The sequence below is a fragment of the Paramormyrops kingsleyae genome, unplaced genomic scaffold (assembly GCF_048594095.1).
Source record: "Paramormyrops kingsleyae isolate MSU_618 unplaced genomic scaffold, PKINGS_0.4 ups29, whole genome shotgun sequence".
In the NCBI taxonomy this organism is placed as follows: domain Eukaryota; kingdom Metazoa; phylum Chordata; class Actinopteri; order Osteoglossiformes; family Mormyridae; genus Paramormyrops; species Paramormyrops kingsleyae.
Window position 1 is genome coordinate 937,600 of NW_027325967.1, and position 18,401 is coordinate 956,000.

The 18,401-nt window shown below is 41.4% G+C and overlaps 1 long non-coding RNA gene and 1 pseudogene across 1 annotated transcript; both read left to right on the plus strand.

Annotated features, from left to right (window-relative positions):
• The first annotated feature begins 306 nt into the window (after positions 1-306).
• Positions 307-2,683, plus strand: LOC140584016 (uncharacterized). Its single transcript, XR_011986066.1, has 2 exons — positions 307-1,462; positions 2,418-2,683. It is a non-coding gene; the product is annotated as an uncharacterized lncRNA (long non-coding RNA).
• A 3,502-nt stretch (positions 2,684-6,185) lies between these two features.
• Positions 6,186-6,418, plus strand: LOC140584031 (U2 spliceosomal RNA; annotated as a pseudogene).
• Positions 6,419-18,401: the final 11,983 nt, after the last annotated feature.

Sequence of the window (18,401 nt, forward strand, 5' to 3'; positions counted from 1 at the left end):
GATCTCAGAGGCAAACTGCTGTCCACCCAAAAATGCAGGCCCCTCATGTAAGATCACATCCACCCAAATGTTCCAACCCCAGAGGCAAGCTGCTTTCAACTCAACCCCCTGACCCCAGAGGTAAGCTCACTTCCACCCAAAGACCCTGATCACAGAAGTAAGCTGACATTCACCCAAACCCCCAGCCCCCAGAAGGAAGCAGCCATCTATCTAAACGACCTACCCCCAGAGGTAAGTTGACATCCATCCAACTGCCTTGATCCTAGGCGAAAGCTGCCCCGGTACGTCTAGGTGGTGACACTCCATCCTACAGGGTTCACGTGATGCACTTTCCTGAAGCACACAGAGGACACTTCGGGTTTTAGGTAAGTGTGCTTTGTTTTTCTGTGTGTGTGTTTTATTTGGTATGGATTTTATTTAATGGCACGTAAAGATTTTATTGAGCACTGTTTTGGTTGATCACTGTAGCACTTATTCATCAATATTAACATTATTAACATTTATTAGCATTTTATTTGATCTGTTGTGCTGTTTATTGTGCGATTAACCTATTTCATTCCCAAGCTTACTGATTTTATGTGTTTTGGGAAGGTGTATGATGCCGTTTTAGCCCGACCCTTGTGCAGAGTAGGGCTGCACGATATTGGAAAAAAATTACATTGCGATATTTTTTTCCAAACGATATATATTGCGATATTGAGAGCCATCAATCCAGGCTAAAGTCAATAATTACCAATAATTACATATTAATAATTTCACTAATAAGCAAGCTTCATTACAAGTGACAAAAAGGTTACTTAATATTTTATTCCAAAATTCGAACATTTCTGTAAACACAAAAGCAGAACACATTTTTAAATAAAACAGCAGCTTTACACCAACCCCCCTGATTGATTTACAACAATATAACTTAAAATAAATATATTTTTTATAAAACAACTTATAAGCATTTTGGTTCACAATCTTTTAAGTCAACTTTTCTTAGCCAAAGTGCCAAAGTAAAACAGTGTTGGTGTTGGTCATCATAATCATGGCTAAATATATGAAATAAACTAAATGAAATAAAATTTTTATATATTTTGTATTAAATCTTCTAAACAGATTAGAGAACATATTCCTGTAAACAGAAAAGCTGAACACATTTAAACAGCAGCTTTGCAACACCAACCCCCCTGATTGGTTCATAACATAACTTAAATATATATTTTTTTATTTGCTTTGCTAACTCAAGGTTTTTAGCTAAGAATACAAGTCTATCAACTAGAGGTCGACCGATATATCGGGCCGATATTTAGCATTTTTAATGTATCCGCATCGACCGATATCCGAGTGCACTACGCCGATTTTCAGACAGGCACGTCTGCGGGCAGCCCAGTGTTATTGTTGCTGTGGAACACGTGACCCATGCTGCCTTGTGCAGGGCCACAGCCAGAAGTTTTTGGAAGAGTCCTGGGATAAAACGGTAAGGCTTAAATTCTGATCTTTCAATGACCTGTTTATTTAAGTAGTTTGCTATGAAATGTTGCTTTAAAAGAAAACGCGAATTACGCTATTGGGAACTGGGGTAATGATAATGAGCCTTCAACCAACTGTAGCTTACAGGTAACATTAAGGATCATTGATTCTAATAGAGTTCGTTTTGTGCGCTTATTGGTGGGCTCACAGACGTTTTTTAATCGTTAAAAATCATTTTAGTTGTTAACATTTTAATTATTACCATATCAGCCCGATGTTATCAGTTATGTTTTTTTTCTTGTGTCGGAGAGTTTCACTCTGTGAGTGTGTGGGGCGGAGCAGGCAGCTCTCAGATACTGCAGCGTGTGTGAGAGTTGCGTTACTCTGCCCTGATCACAGACAGCGCCGTCCTCGGGAGATACAGAGCTGCTAAGAACAATGCATGGCGGAGAAAAGTGTTTGTTCGAAAGCCTGGTTACCATTTACTTGAGCTGATGCTGACAATGGTCCTTCTGTGCAACTTTTTTTCATTTGAGACCGGAGATTCAAACAATTTGTCAGACGTCTAGATAAAAAGTGCATGACTTTGCGCAGTTAGTTTCCTCATTAAACATGTCTGTCCTTTATACGGGCTTATACGTAGACAACGTCACAATCACTAGGGGCTTATGTTGTCCTTGCATACAAGGCTGTGCAATACGACAGTTATTTTATTTTATTTTCCGGGATCACTAGATTCTGATTGTGAATTTGGCTTTAAGCTATCTGTCTGCTAACAACAGAAACAACATGTTAGTGTACACTACTCATCATACCATGATGCACTTAGTGTTTTTTTTTTCTTCAAAATGTATTAGAGTGTAATTGTTTTAATGTGCATGGAATACTGGAATTGTAGAATGAATTGAAGATGAAGGTACTATAATAAAAATTCTAACCTTGCATTTATTCTTCTGTTTTAGTAATTGCTGTCTGATGGCTGAACAAAAATCTAATCCTGTATGGCAGCATTTCACAAAGCCAACACCAGGAAAAGCCAGGTGCAATATCTGCAGCAGACTGGTGAGCTTGGGAGCTGAAGAATGAGTTTGCTGCTAAAGAGATTCTGATGCTGCTATCTTTATTGTTTATAAGTTTAAGTTGTTTATAAGTTGTATTGTGTTTTTGTTATTTAAGTTTATATTTAAATTTACACAAGTCAGTATTCAGTAAATGCTAAGTTGAGAAATTTTGTGTATCGTTTGTTATTATTAATATGATATTTTATCATGCAAATAGAGGGGAAAACGTCCAATTTTCGGCCAAAAAATATCGGCAGCATATATCGGCCATCGGCTGACCCTGACTCCTAAATATCGTCATCGGCATCGGCTATTGAAAAACCCATATCGGTCGACCTCTACTATCAACCTTTGCAGGCTTGAGACAGGTTCGTTGGCAAGTGACGATGTTGCCACTAGTACTGAAAAGTCTCTCTGACGGCGAGCTTGTCGCAGGAATACACAGGTTTTTGCGGGCAAGTCTGGCGAGATGAGGAAAGCTTAGTTTGTGTACTTTCCACCATGCAAGTGGATCCTCCTCTTTGTCTATTGGAGGTGTTAGCAGGTAAGTGTTTAGCTCTGCTTCCAAAGCATCCTTTAGGGTCAGAGAGGAATCACCCTTTGCTTCAGTTTCTCTCTGTTTAAAGAAGCTTCCCAATGACTTCTTTGCTTTCTTTGCCTGGGGTGCACTGGTAACGTTGGGCTCCACGTCAGTGCTGCAGCTTGATTTCTCCTGGCATTCCATCATCTGTGATACCACTCTGGCCTTAACTTGGGTCTTCTTGTCTGCACTGATGAAGTCTATCTTGAACCGGGGGTCCAAAAAATATGCCATATCTAGCAGCTTCTGAGTATCATCATCTTCGTATTTCTCATTGAGGTAGTCCAGCATCTTCATCTTTATGTTCTTGGTCAGGTCTGTGTCTTCCTCTCGCATTTCCAGTAGTGAAGTGTTGAAGAGCTGAAGAACTGGCTTTACAAAGGAGACACTGACGTATTCATCGCCTGAAAGTGCATCAGTGAAATCCAGCATTGGGCCCAGTGACTTGCTTACAGACTCCAGCACATCTATATCTTGCCAGGTTGGAATTAGATGCCGCAGCTTCTTGTCTGCAGACAGGACCTGAGTTAAAGCCTGCTGCTGCTCTAATATCCTGCTGATCATCATCTGTCTGGAACCCCATCTTGTTTGGCATTCTGAGATGAGACAATGTGATGGTAGATTGAGTTCCTTCTGGACTTTTGCCAGGGCATCGCTGGCCTTCCAGCTGTGAGAGAAGTGGCTCACCAGCTTCTTGCAGACTCCTGTAGCACGATCATTGCGGCCATCCTTTTTCACTGCATTTTCTAAGCGGAGAAAACAAACAAAACATTGCGAACTTTAATTATTGAAGCACACTGTTTTATTTCAAACAATAAATGAAGAGCTCTTTTCCAAAACGCGATAAACGCCAATAATAATTTCCTTGTTTCAGATGCAGTTTCTTTCCAAACCCCAATAAGCACCGAACTTAATTTTAGCCTAGTGAACGTTCTCGCAATCCAACGTGGCTGCGCTCCTAACAGATGTTTGTTCATTAGGCTATAATTCCTCAAAATAAGTAAAAAAATCTTATTCTCTCTCTCTCTCTCTCTCTCTCTCTCTCTCTCTCTCTCTAAGTTTTCGGTGCTGATGCAGGACGCGTTCATGTAAACGGCCCCTAAAAGCTGTGACAAAGAACCAGCAAAAGTAATGATTAGGAATATGTAAAATATTGCAATGAGACATTTTAATTGTTTATTAATAACTGCGAACATGAAAAATAAAAGACAAAAGACTTTTAAAAAAAGACAACCATCAATTTTTGGGAAAAATGGATGGATTTATAGCGTTTTGAAAAGAAAAAAAATTTACTTTGAATTTTTCAACAACAATATAGTTGTTTGATTTAATAATCATTATTCAACATGTTCAGACTAAGCAAAAAACATTTTAACAGGATAAATTGAATATTCACAAAATGTGTGGGTCTAGGTAAAACAATTAATTTCCCTGAAAACTATTGAAATGGAGTTATCGCATTTTGGAAAAGAGCTCCTCAAATGTGCTCATAAAACTATTTTTTGTTTAAAATTAAATGTTTAGTGTCTGTATTTTTTCTTACGTTTTAAAGCTCTACGTACACACATGCAACAAATTCATTTTACAAGTTTTGTCAGGTTCAGGACAGGTTATTAAGTAAAACAGCTGAGTAAAAATGTATTTTTATTTTGGATAAAGATCATGGTCATTACTCACCAACTGCAAGATGCAGTCTGTGGCCGAAGCACTGTAGCCTGGTCCACTTGTTCAGATCGGCAGCTTTCACCATGTTCGCTGCATTATCTGTTGTTATACAGACTTGACGTGTCTCATCTAAGCCCCAAGCGGACACCGCTTCTCTCAGGGCCTCTGCGACATTCTCGGCTGTATGACTTTCCGGGAAAAATGCCGTCTGCAAACAGCGACTTTTTAGCTCGAAGTCCTCTGCGATGAAATGGACCGTCAGACTCATGTAGGGCTCCGTTGTCCTGCTGGACCACAAGTCTGTTGTAGTTGCATAGTATTCCACGTGCGACAGTTCTGCTTCAATCTTAGATTTGCATTTTTCATACAGCTCTTTTATCGCAACTTGGGAAAAATATGTGCGGGATGGTATAACATACCGCCTGTCAAGCGTTCGGATCATTTTCTTAAATCCCTCTTTGGCGACGGTATTTAATGGCAACATATCTTTAGCGATATGAAACGTTATTGCGTCTGTTATTTCTTTCTGTCATTGAGAGCCTTTCTGGTAAGGTGTCACACTGGCAAAGGCATCACAAACATTTGTTTGTTTTGGTTGACATCCAGATTTGGCTTTGTATTCGTTGTAAAGAGCTTTGTGGTGCCGTTTTAAGTGATCAGACAAATTGGTGGTGTTTCCATGTTTTGTGGCCACAACTTTATGACACTCCATGCAAAGTACCTCTTTTTGGTCAACATCCTCCTTTTTGTAGCCGAAATAGTCCCAAATAGATGATTTCGACTTTCTTTTTGGTACGAAATCATTTTTTTGCGGCGGATCCTCTTCGTCGCGCATTTTTAGCAGTGAATGTTGGCTGTGAGCGGTGAGCAGCGACACAGCGAACCAATCACTGTGCAGGCACGCGGAACGTGCATGTCACCCCAGCAACAAGCCATACAACAAACTCGTGTTTACTGTGTGCTACCGTTCTCTTAATACACAATGGGCTTCTACCCTTCACATCGTATGTTCCGGCGATGTGACTATCGCTCACGCGCACATCGCGATGTCGATGTCAAAACAGAATATCGTTCAGCCCTAGTGCAGAGCTTGGAAGTCTGCGGATGTGTTCCTTTTTAACCCTCTGGAGTCTTGGGGTAGGGGACACACTTTCACTAACTGGGGCATGCTCACACATTTCATTCAATATCATAAACTTAATTCCTGGCAAATAAATTATTTCTTATATATTTGGTTTGGTAACAAACTCATCTTAATCTTAGTGTACTTTAGATTTATGTGAAGTTTGTAATTTGACATTCAAAGTATAGACATTGCAAAATGCACTTTGGAACACTCTGTGGGTGTTTGTTTAATATTATCTTTGAAAGTCTTATTGTACTGTGTTGGCATGATTTGCATAGTGTGGGAATGTTTCAGCCTTATAGATTGTGATTATGTGTTAATGTAAGTAGTACAAGCATAATATTTATTATTCATGTATTTGAGCTGATTTACATTTTGTTTTGGTATGAAAAGGTTATTTTGATACGTCCCCCATGGAGGGGACCACATATTAAACGGATTTTTGGAACAGGGAGCCGGAAGTGGGGCTTGCCCCATCTGCTCCAGGCATCGACCCGGTATTGCAGTGCTTCCGGGAACGGTGCACCTCTACTGCCCCCTGTTGTTGAAAGGCAGAACTGACTGACTGAATGGGTGACTAATAGACTGAGTGCCTCTGGATGGCCAACTAATTAGCCGCATGTGGTGTGAGGGAGGGGCCCTGTCCGTGCGCGGCCCCAATTTTTCTTTTTTTTTAAAGTAAGGTGACACGCTGTCGTTTGTGCGGTGGGCAGCTGTGCTGAGGTAAGGCATGACTTCATCTTTGCCTTTTGAATTTTCCCTCATGTTTGTTTAAATGATTGCTGTTTTTTGAGAGGACAGGAGGACAGGGAGGACGCCGGTGGCTGCGACGCCCCTGGGCATTCTACTCTGCGCGGGGGCGTCACGGAGGCCCGGCTAACGGCGACCCGCTAAGCGGCAGCCCCATATCGACTCGGGTCTCTCTTCGGTCTTCAGGACCGGTATACGTTTCTTCTCTTTTCTGGATTGGAAAAGACAAGAGCAAAAGTGGAAGAGTTGACGAAATGGCGTCGGATGGCGTAGCTTATAGCGGTGGGGCGTAAAGACCTTGCATTCCAGAGCATCCCTGCGCATATGAGAGTCTGCTCCATACATCTCCGTTCAGGTAAGTCAAGTTCCGGTGTGATCACTAGACTCCATTCCTGTGTTTGTCCCTAAAGAGAACAGCCAGGATAGGAAATGCTGGAAACCCATCCCGACTGGAGTCCATCCCTTCCCGGTGACACAGTAACCCGAAAGTGTTTGTGAGTGTGGTTTATGTCAGATTAGGAGAGCTGAAATGAACCTTTTGTTGGATGATAGTCGGCGACCAAAACAAGAGCTAGATCACAGAAAAGTGTTTCAAAAGCGACAGCGTCAAAGTGAAATGCAACGCTGGATGGAAGTTTTCTAGTCCTGATGAAGGATGTAGAATCGGAATCCAGATATGTTTCCATACAAGGAATTTGCCTTGGTGGTGCTTTTACATGACATTACAAAGAACATAAGAACATAAGAAATTTACAAACGAGAGGAGGGCATTCGGCCCATCAAGCTCGTTTGGGGAGAACTTAACTAATAGCTCAGAGTTGTTAAAATTTTATCTAGCTCTGATTTAAAGGAACCCAGGGTTTTAGCTTCTGCTACACTAGCAGGAAGACTATTCCATACTCTAACTACACGCTGTGTAAAGAAGTGCTTCCTCAAATTTTTCTCCCGCTAATTTCCACTTATGGCCACGAGTTCTAGTATTTAGACTAATATTGAAATAGTCATTTGGCTGAAGAGCATCCAGACCCGTTAGAATCTTATAGACCTGAATCATATCCCCCCTTAGTCTCCTTTGCTCAAGGCTAAACAGATTCAGTTCCGCTAACCTCTCCTCATAAGACATTCCTCTAAGACCAGGAATCATTCTCGTAGCTCTTCGTTGCACCTTTTCTAAGGCAGCAATGTCCTTCTTGAGGTATGGTGACCAAACCTGCACACAGTATTCTAGGTGGTGTCTTACCAAGGAATTATATAAGTGTATCATCACCTCCCTTGACTTAAACTCCACACACCTAGAGATATAACCCAACATTCTGTTGGCCTTTTTTATTGCTTCCCCACACTGGCGAGAGTTACCCACATTTAGCAAAGACATATGCAGAAAGGTAATAAACAATAGACTGGCAATTGGGTAATATGATAATTATATGATAATTAAGTTTATTAATGGTAGTAATGATGGTATTATGATATTTATATATGTGTGTGTACATAGTAATCATTGTAGTATGAATATAAACTATATAAATGGTATAATAATTTAAAGGGCTCTTAAATGGTGCCGTTATTAAGTAGCAGCCAAGTCAACTATATGTGCAAGAGTGCAATATGTATACAGAGTTTGCAGTATGTGTGCATAATGTGCAAGAGTGCAGAATATAATCATAGAGGTAGTTTATCAGTTGTTCACTGGTTATGCTGGTGGATATTTCACTGCAGCTGACGATTAATTGAACGTCCATTCAGAGACTGGTTTGGTTAATGAGAGAGACTACCTGAGGGGAGAAGCTCTTGGGGGTCTTGGTTCTGATTGCCATGAGTCTTCTCATGGAGGGTAAGGCTTGAAAGATGTGGTGAGCAGGGTGAGATGGGTCCTCAAAGATTTTGTATGCCCGTTTCCTGGTTCTGGTGATGTAAAGTGTCTGGAGGGTAAGCAGGTTACTGCCGATTATTCGCTCTGCTGAGTGGATGATGTGTTGCAGTCTGGCCTTGTCTCGTTCAGTGGCTGATCCAAACCAGGCTGTGATGGAGGAGGTGACGATGGACTCAATGATTGTAGCGTAAAACTGGGCCATCGTGGTTATAACATGTTATTTTGGATCAGGCACGGACAGTTGTGAGAGTTCATTCCGCATTAGCTCCGATAGAATAGTATTAAATGCAAAGCTAAAGTCCACAAACAGAATCCTAACATATGTCTCAGGGCACTCCAAAAGTCGGAGTAAGAAATGGAGTCCAGTGTTAACTGCATCGTCCACAGGTCTGTTGGTTCTGTAGGCAGACTGTAGCCTGGGGTCAAGCGATAGGTCTGTGATGGTTTTAAGGTATGACAGCACAAGTCTCTCAAAAGCCTTCATTACCACCGATGTGAGAGCCACCAGTCTGTAGTCACTGACTGGTTCAGTGACTGGTTGAAAATATCTGTGAAGACAGGTGACTATTGATCTGCACAGTGCTTCAGAGTGGCTGGGGAGACAGAGTCTGAACCAGGAGCTTTCCTTGTATTCTGGCTACTGAAGATCTTGTTTACATCTCTGTCGTTGATTCTCCTGGGGAGGTGGCTGGACGTGGGGGGGGGTGAGCTGGGTATAGTGTGGGCGAGGTGTGAAGGTACCCAGGTGTGAAGAAGGCCATTGAAAAGGTGAGGGCTGTATGATGCGCGAATGTGGCTTTTCAAACCCGCAGTAGAATTTGAACAGGTTTTTGTCACCACTCCTGTAAGCTTCATCTTTTGTTTTAGGAAGCTGCCTGAGTTCAGTTGTAAACCATGGTTCGTCGTTATTATAGCTGACAACAGACTATTTGGGAATGCGAGAGTCCTCGCAGAAGCTTATGTGCCATGTTACAGTGTCCGTGTATTCATCCACGCTGTTAGTAGCAGTTTTGAAAACATTCCAGTCTGTCGAGTCAAAGCATGATTTTAATTGCTCTACTGCTCCACATGTTCAGTGTTTCACTCTAGTAACAACAGGTTTAGCAGTTTTCAGATTTTGTCTGTATGCTGGAATTAGATGAATTGTTGCATGGTCAGAGTTTCCTAGTGCAGCACCAGTCATTTTCTGTCATTAAAATGTGACGTCTTTTCAGTTAGCTATTTATTTATTTTGGCTTTTTCTTATTATTATGTGTTCATTGTAATTGATTAATAAAATTATTTATTTTCATTATTATTTCTTTTACTTATCTTTGAAATGTGATTTTGACATTTTAATTTGATTGTATCCTTGTCTTTGTAAAGCACTTTGAATTGCCTTGTGCCCGAATTGTGCTATATAAATAAACATGCTTAAAATCTTTGATGATGACAATGTGCCCAGCCGGCTGTGAACTGTTCTTCGCTTTCTCCATCTTTGCATTTCTTGCATTGTGAAGATCTGCGAGCTGTTTAATTTTAGTGACCACTCCTTTTCAGGATTATGTAGTATATGGTTAACATTACTTCAAAGTGTGGAAGGGAAATTTAAAGTGATGGTAGGCCAGGGTTGGGAGGCATTGTGGGATTGTTCTTGTGTCTCAGGTTTTGTTGTTTTGGGGATGGTGCCGTGTGTCCTTGCCTCACAGCCACCTGCACGGAACCAGCTTTGCAGGCCACAGATCTTGGAGAACTGGGCTGAAGGGAACATCGCCGGGGGGAGAAAGGGGACCTGCAGGAAGCCTTGAAATGTAGCTGCTATACTATGCTAGACGCAGTTTGTTGTATGGTAGCATTTGAACACACAAGCAAGTTATGTACCCATAAGGGTTGTATATGTTTACGCTGAAGTCTTTATTTAGGTAATATAGGGTTGGGGTTTCCCTTACTGATAACATTGTGAGCCATGCCAGCCATGGACACCAAAGGGGGGGTTGCACCTTTTTGCTGGGTTGGGAGTGGAATTTCCCTAATGTTTAGGGTTTTTGCCCTCCTTCCTAGGCTGGATAGACAGGCTTATGTGTGGGACTCATAGGAGGCCTAGGCCTAACGAGGATTGGAAACTGAACATCCTTGAAGTAGACCAATAGAGGTGGCGTATTATGTTTGTTGTATGTTCGAAACCTGGTTTGCAGATGTTTGGTAACCAATCAGGACTTAGAAGTCCATATAGGGGAATTCGTCTTATAGTATATTAACCTGCTGATTTCTGGGTGCGGGGTGCATTGCGCATTGTCCCCGAGTGTGGTTGGAACACTATGCTGGATTGCTGAATAAAGAAGAAAATTTTGCTCATTACATGCGAGGCCTGGAGTTTGATTCAAGTGTGACAGAGTGAGAGTGATTATAGAGGATTATAGAGTCATAGTTGTTTGGGTTAATTCTGAGTACCACAAAAGTTTACAAGCCCTATTTTGGCAAGAGCTAATCCTAATCATTTTCATCCTTGCCGTTTAAATCACTCATGAATAGATGTGTTTGTGAGAAATTGATCTGTTTTAAGCATTTTCAATTTAAATAAATACTGCAATACTACTACGAGATATCTAACAACATACGATGCAACATTCAACAGGGGGTAGTGAAGTGATTCATGGCTGATCAAAGTGCCAATTCGATGTGGGGCAGTGATTAGCATGTGGAGAATGCTGCAGCAGTATTACAAAATCAGCAACTCTTTTAAAAATAATAGTGATAAAAATATATTATTTATTAATAAGTATATATAATCAGTACACAAAGTATAAGTATATAAATATAAGCATATAAAGTATACACTCACCTAAAGGATTATTAGGAACACCTGTTCAATTTCTCATTAATGCAATTATCTAATCAACCAATCACATGGCAGTTGTTTCAATGCATTTAGGGGTGTGGTCCTGGTCAAGACAATCTCCTGAACTCCAAACTGAATGTCAGAATGGGAAAGAAAGGTGATTTAATCAATTTTGAGCGTGGCATGGTTGTTGGTGCCAGACGGGCCGGTCTGAGTATTTCACAATCTGCTCATTTCACAATCTGCTCAGTTACTGGGATTTTCACGCACAACCATTTCTAGGGTTTACAAAGAATGGTGTGAAAAGGGAAAAACATCCAGTATGCGGCAGTCCCGTGGGCGAAAATGCCTTGTTGATGCTAGAGGTCAGAGGAGAATGGGCCGACTGATTCAAGCTGATAGAAGAGCAACTTTGACTGAAATAACCACTCGTTACAACCGAGGTATGCAGCAAAGCATTTGTGAAGCCACAACACGCACAACCTTGAGGCGGATGGGCTACAACAGCAGAAGACCCCACTGGGTACCACTCATCTCCACTACAAATAGGAAAAGAGGCTACAATTTGCACAAGCTCACCAAAATTGGACAGTTGAAGACTGGAAAAATGTTGCCTGGTCTGATGAGTCTCGATTTCTGTTGAGACATTCAAATGGTAGAGTAAACAGAATGAGAACATGGATCCATCATGCCTTGTTACCACTATGCCGGCTGGTGGTGGTGGTGTAATGGTGTGGGGGATGTTTTCTTGGTACACTTTAGGCCCCTTAGTGCCAATTGGGCATCATTTAAATGCCACGGCCTACCTGAGCATTGTTTCTGACCATGTCCATCCCTTTATGACCACCATGTACCCATCCTCTGATGGCTACTTCCAGCAGGATAATGCACCATGTCACAAAGCTCGAATCATTTCAAATTGGTTTCTTGAACATGACAATGAGTTCACTGTACTTAAATGGCCCCCACAGTCACCAGATCTCAACCCAATAGAGCATCTTTGGGATGTGGTGGAACGGGAGCTTCGTGCCCTGGATGTGCATCCCACAAATCTCCATCAACTGCAAGATGCTATCCTATCAATATGGGCCAACATTTCTAAAGAATGCTTTCGGCACCTTGTTGAATCAATGCCACGTAGAATTAAGGCAGTTCTGAAGGCGAAAGGGGGTCAAACACCGTATTAGTATGGTGTTCCTAATAATCCTTTGGTGAGTGTATAAGTACATAAAGTATAAGTATATAAAGTTTAAGTATATAAAGTATATAAGTCTTAAGTATAAAAATGATATAAGTATAAAAAGTTTAAGGGCTCAGAGGACCGCTTCTCCTACTCATCAGAGTGGATCTGGTGTCTGAACTTCTTTTTCAGAGCCTTTGATTTTTTTTATTTTTTTTTCTCTTTTCCCTTTCCTTTTTTCTTCCTTTTTTAAATTCCCCACCACCACCCCCCCTCTTCGGAGGACAACTTTATTTTACACTAAATTCAAGAGCAAAGAGTGTGGCTGCTCCGAACTCACCCGTCCCGTGGAGGAAAGGAAAAAAAAAAAAAAAAACGGGGGATACAGAAACAACAATCGTAACGAGAACAGACATTAATCACCATGGGGAGAGAAAAGAAAAAAAAAAAAAGGAAACAGAGGTATACAGGAAAAATAAAACTAATAATGTAGGTGGGACGGAGAAAATGAAGTGTAGGGGAATACAGAATACAAACAACCATAAGAAAAATAACACTCATTACAAGGACATCAAACAACAAACATTATAACATCAGTAATAATAATTATAATTAATAATGTGACAAATAGGTATTATATATATATATATATATATGTAGCATACACACACGTGATCCTACCCTTATACATGTATATTTCAATTCCTATGTCTATAACACACGCTAAAAAGTAACAATAATAATGATACTGATCGCTCAACCATTCTTATATGTATGTGTAAGTGTAGGTGTGAACTGATTTGTCATTGGATGTGCTGGCATATGATGCCGTCAGGGGAAGCGACAGCACCCCACCCCCCCACAAGGCCGAAGGCGAAGGCAGGAGAAACCAGGCAACCGAGGCCACCCTGCCGCCCCCCCAGCACAAGGGCCCACGGCCATGTGCCCCGGAGATAACCACCCGCCCAACCCAGGAAGCAGCCCGCGAGGGACTAAAGGGGCGCCAACCCCCGTACAGGGAGGCCCGCAGAGGGAGGACGGGCGGCGAGCCCCCCCGCCCAACCCAAACCGAACCCCCCAATCCGCCTAGAAGGCCCCCAGTGTCCCAAGATCCCCCGGACTGCCCGCCAGGGCCCCACCACGGCGCAGCAGAGCCAAGCACCACCCAGCCCGCGGCCCAAGAGAGGAGGCCGCCCACACCCGCCAGAGCCTTTGATAAGATGGAAGTAATGTCCTCTTGAGGCCATGGGCGTCCCCTGTGTCAGCCCCTCCTTGGCACTGGCGTCCCACCTGGCGATCTCAGCACCGGGTGCAGTTTAATGCGGGGCAGCTCCGCCAGGACATCCACCATGTTGGGGCCTTTGGTGGGTCCTGCGCCATTTCCCTGACGATGACTCTGCTTGGGGCCCTGGATACTAGCAGGTGGAGGAGGACGAGGTGGCGGTGGAGGATGAGGAGGAGGGGGCGGGAAACAGCTTGGAGCTGAAGTGGGGACTACAAAAGGAGTCCCAGTGGTCTCCGAACTACTCCAGGATATATATGGGTCAGTCAGGGCACCAGCAAGCATGGAGATCTCGGACCGGAACCTTGTCTTCGAGGGCTGCAATCTTTTTCCAAACTGCCGCCCACTCGGACCCTGCCTCTGCTGCAACAGCAGCATGCTGGAGATCCCCGTGTCCATTGGGGAGGTGGATGCCGCTGCAACACTTGAGGATTTCTTCACAAAGCGCTGGGAAAGAAAAAAATCTCCAGTTGCAAAAAACTTGTTACATTGCGCAGTTCAACGCAGAGGGAGCGACTCTGTGAAACAAGCGATCTTCCTTGGCCGAAAAAATACTGAATTCGGAACGGAATCAAATCCAAAAAAAACAGTCTGCACACAAAGTACAGAGAGTTAGATGTCTTACTTAAACATCACACAAAATTATATTTTTTTCCATCATCCATTAACATACAGCGCAATCTCAGATTCACATTAGGCCATACTATGATACTATACAGATTTCCTGAATAACATTAATATACACATATACATGTATATACTTATATATGCACATTATAAACATTTCAACCTGCAATGGTACTAACAGGGTGGCTAAACTGAATAACACCATATCACAGTCAACGTAATCCGATCAATTAGCAAGTAGCCTTATAGGTAGCTTTAGCATTTTACATACAACTACAAAAAATGATACATTAGTAAAGAAAATAATCAACCACACAATCAGCAAAGGTTCACATTCATATCCTGACTGTTTTTCCTTCACACTAATGATCCCTATATCTATATTTTCAAACAGGTAAATTGACCTACCAGGATATCCAAAAGAGAGCACTTGCACCAAAATCTTTCTATCCACTAATTGCTGCAATTGTATGCTTAGGCCAAAAAAAATAAACAGTGCTCTAAACGTTGACATCTACACAAATATATATATGTAGATATATACGTTTATTTCCCTAAGTTGCCGTTCACTCCTCTTTCCGCTCTCTTTACCCGCCTTCCTCCGTCTAGAAAAACCCGCCGGAAAAAAAAAACTCCCACCCTACCTTTCGGCACTCAGGAACGTCTTAAAGAGACAGCTGCCCACTTTGGTATACACAACTTATTGTAAGGTTCATGTCTCCCTCTTTACAAATTACGCTCTATAATAGCTTCAAAGCCTTATGGTAGCTTTATAGACCTGGCTACATTTGGTTTTGTTATTATTATTATTGGTATTAGTATTATTATTTTAAGAATGAAGCTAAATAATATAGCTAATATATCACATATGGGTTAAAATGCAGAGGACGCATTTCGTCGTTGTGTGATGTGCCAAGAATGGCACTTGATCACAAAGTACAAATACTTTTTTACTTGCCAACATTCATAAGCAACGTTATTTTTCAGTACAGTTGAACTTTTTTTTGGGGGGGACTTTTTTATTTGAAGGACTTACTTCAAATATTGACAATAATAACAAAAATAAAGTACAAAAAAAACTGCTAAACAATAGCAAGTGCTTAAAGTGCATAAATAACAAGTGCTCAAAGTGCTAAAGAACTGAACTGCTAAACTGAAGATTAGAAGTGAAATCAAGGCCATTATCACTTATTTTTTCTTTTTTTCTGGGTTGTAAGCAAAGTCCTGCAAACTCTTTCTTTTTAAGACATTTGGACCAGAAGATGGAGCTGGTACAGTGGAGGAGGATGAGGCTTTGGCTGGTCCAGATGATGAGGATGAGGCTTTGGCTGGTCCAGAGGGAGGGAGAAAGAGTTTGGCTAGTCCAGAAGAGTCTGGTCCAGAAGATAAGGATGAGGCTTTGGCTGGTCCAGAGGATGAAGATCATGCGTTGGCTGGTCCTGAGGATGAAGATGAGGCTTTGGCTGGTCCAGAGGATGAAGATGAGGCTTTGGCTGGTCCAGAGGGAGAGAGAAAGAGTTTGGCTGGTCCATTGGAAGTTGAAAATGGTCTGAATGGTCCAGAGGAGGAGGCTGAGGGTCTGGCTGGTCCAGAGGAGGTTGAAAAAGGTCTGGATGGTCCAGTGGAAGTTGGTGAGGGTCTGGATGGTCCAGTGGAGGTTGGTGAGGGTCTGGCTGGTCCAGAGGAGGTTGAAAAAGGTCTGGATGGTCCAGTGGACGAGGATGAGTGTTTGACTCGTCTAGAGGAGGCTTTGGCTGATCCAGCGATATTCCTGGCCTGCCGTATGAGTTTGTTTGCCATCTGTGATGGCCGAATCCTTGCTGCCTCATTCACCCTTTTCTTCTTTTGTGCCTGTTGTGCCTCTTTCTTTTTCTGCAGATGTTTTTGATATGTTTGATACGATGACAGGCAAGACCACCTTAATGGCTGGTCTATTGTCATTGTCGATGCTGTCCACTCCCTTGCTTTAATCGTGGATTTTACAATTGCAAGGCTCTCATAAGTTTCCACATTCATGGAGCATCTGTCTGCTTCAAGAATATCACCCATGAGATTAAATGATCCCTCAACCAGGGGGCCTGTGAAAATGCTAAGTAGTGCTTTGACCAGCTGACCCAGAATGGGAAATCTCACACCTCTCTCTGGATTTTTCATGGATACAACTCTGCTCCACCAATCTACATGAACTCGGTCTTCCTCTTCAATGTAGTTCTGGGCACACGTTACGAGGTCCACCTCTATTTGGTACGCCCGTATCTCTTCCTCCACCTGACCAATCTCTTCTGGTGCGACCACATTAGGCAAGGCCTCTCCTAATGTGATAAAAGCCCCACAGATGGAGTCATCTTGAATCAGAGAGGGAGTGAGTGCAGAAAGTGAGGTGATTATCTTGTTGTCCAGAGGAAGGTCTTTGAGAAGGAACTCTGATGACTTCATGTACCCTTCTCTGAGAGAGTTGTAAATGTTTCTCACCCATATCAGCCTCTCCACACGGGCCTTGTTTAGTGCAGAGTAGCAGTATCTTCCAACAGACAACCTTTTGTCTTAAAGTTGCAAATCTTTACTCCGGACATCAACCTTGATGATATCCTTTGCACTCAGTGGGATGGCTTCCAGCTTCATAAATTTGCTGAGGAGCTCTCGAACTAGGGCCACCATCTCCACGTGCAGCAAGTGCGCCATTGGTTTTTCATGTTGCATTTTTTTCAAAAATCCCTGAAATGTTGAAAGTATGCCTGCAAACATTAAAAAAAAAAAAATTTTATTTGACATTTTCACATGCGTAAAAAAAACCCAACAAGAAAACAGAATTAAAGACAAGTTGCATACAGTTCAAATAAATAGCAGTGCGTTTTAAAAAAGTGAATAAAGTATAAATACTTTTAATAGCTTTTATTTCCATATATCAGATGTAATGGAAAAATTACTCCAAATCAAATTATTAACGAATTTGACCAGGTCTGCAGTTTTTTTTACTGGAAGCAAAGGAAATGGAATATGAATCTGTTCCCAAAAAAAAAAAAAAAAATTGCAATGTTGAGATTTTTCAAACACTTGACATAAACTTAAGACATTTTTCAAGATTTAACTTAACTTTAAATTACTGAAGTAATATTTTGGTGCATAATCATTGTTTTTGTCAGATGTTAATCAGATCATAATCAGATGTTATCATCAGTTAAATCTTTAAAATGTTTTAAGTGTATGTGAATGTTTGTGGCTGAAGAGAAAAGAAAAAATTCACAACACTGCTATATTTTTTTCTTAAGATAAATATTCCTTCTCTTCATTTCCTGTAAAAAAAAATGCACACTTAATAAAGTATTTTACATTTTTTGCCTTGGAATTGAATGTCTAATCTTTCCATTACATTTGAAATATGGAAATAACATACTGATTAAAAATAATTTCACTTTATTCACTTTTTTTTAACAATAAACTGCTGTTTATTTGAACACTTCTATATAACTCTGCATAACTTCTAAAGCTGGTTATGATTGCTGTAGTAGAGACCTGGCTGTTCCCTTTGTAAAAAACAACAACTGTTATTAACTTTCATTACATTTAGCCTAAAGTTTTTGCCTACACAAGTTAGCCTGCTACAAGATACCTCTGAACATGTCGACCATGACTTTGAATCGGTCAAACTCTGTAAAGAGCACAGAGATTCGTGCCTTCCGGTCAAGGTTGGCTTGTGTTCCCATTCGGGATGTTGTGGCTTGTTCTTGTTGAAGAATTTCTACTCTGGTCTTTTCCTCAACTGTTAGTGCATATCTCGTCAGCAATTCATTAAGAAGCCTTCTGTATCACACAAACACACACACACACACCACTGTGGCTATTTTCATTGCTTATTCCTACATAAAACCTAACAACACTCTAAACTAGCACATCACTCTACATGCAATATAATACAATAAAAATGGTTAACTGCAGAGACAGCACATTAAAAAATACTTAATTTATACTACAAAATGATTAGCA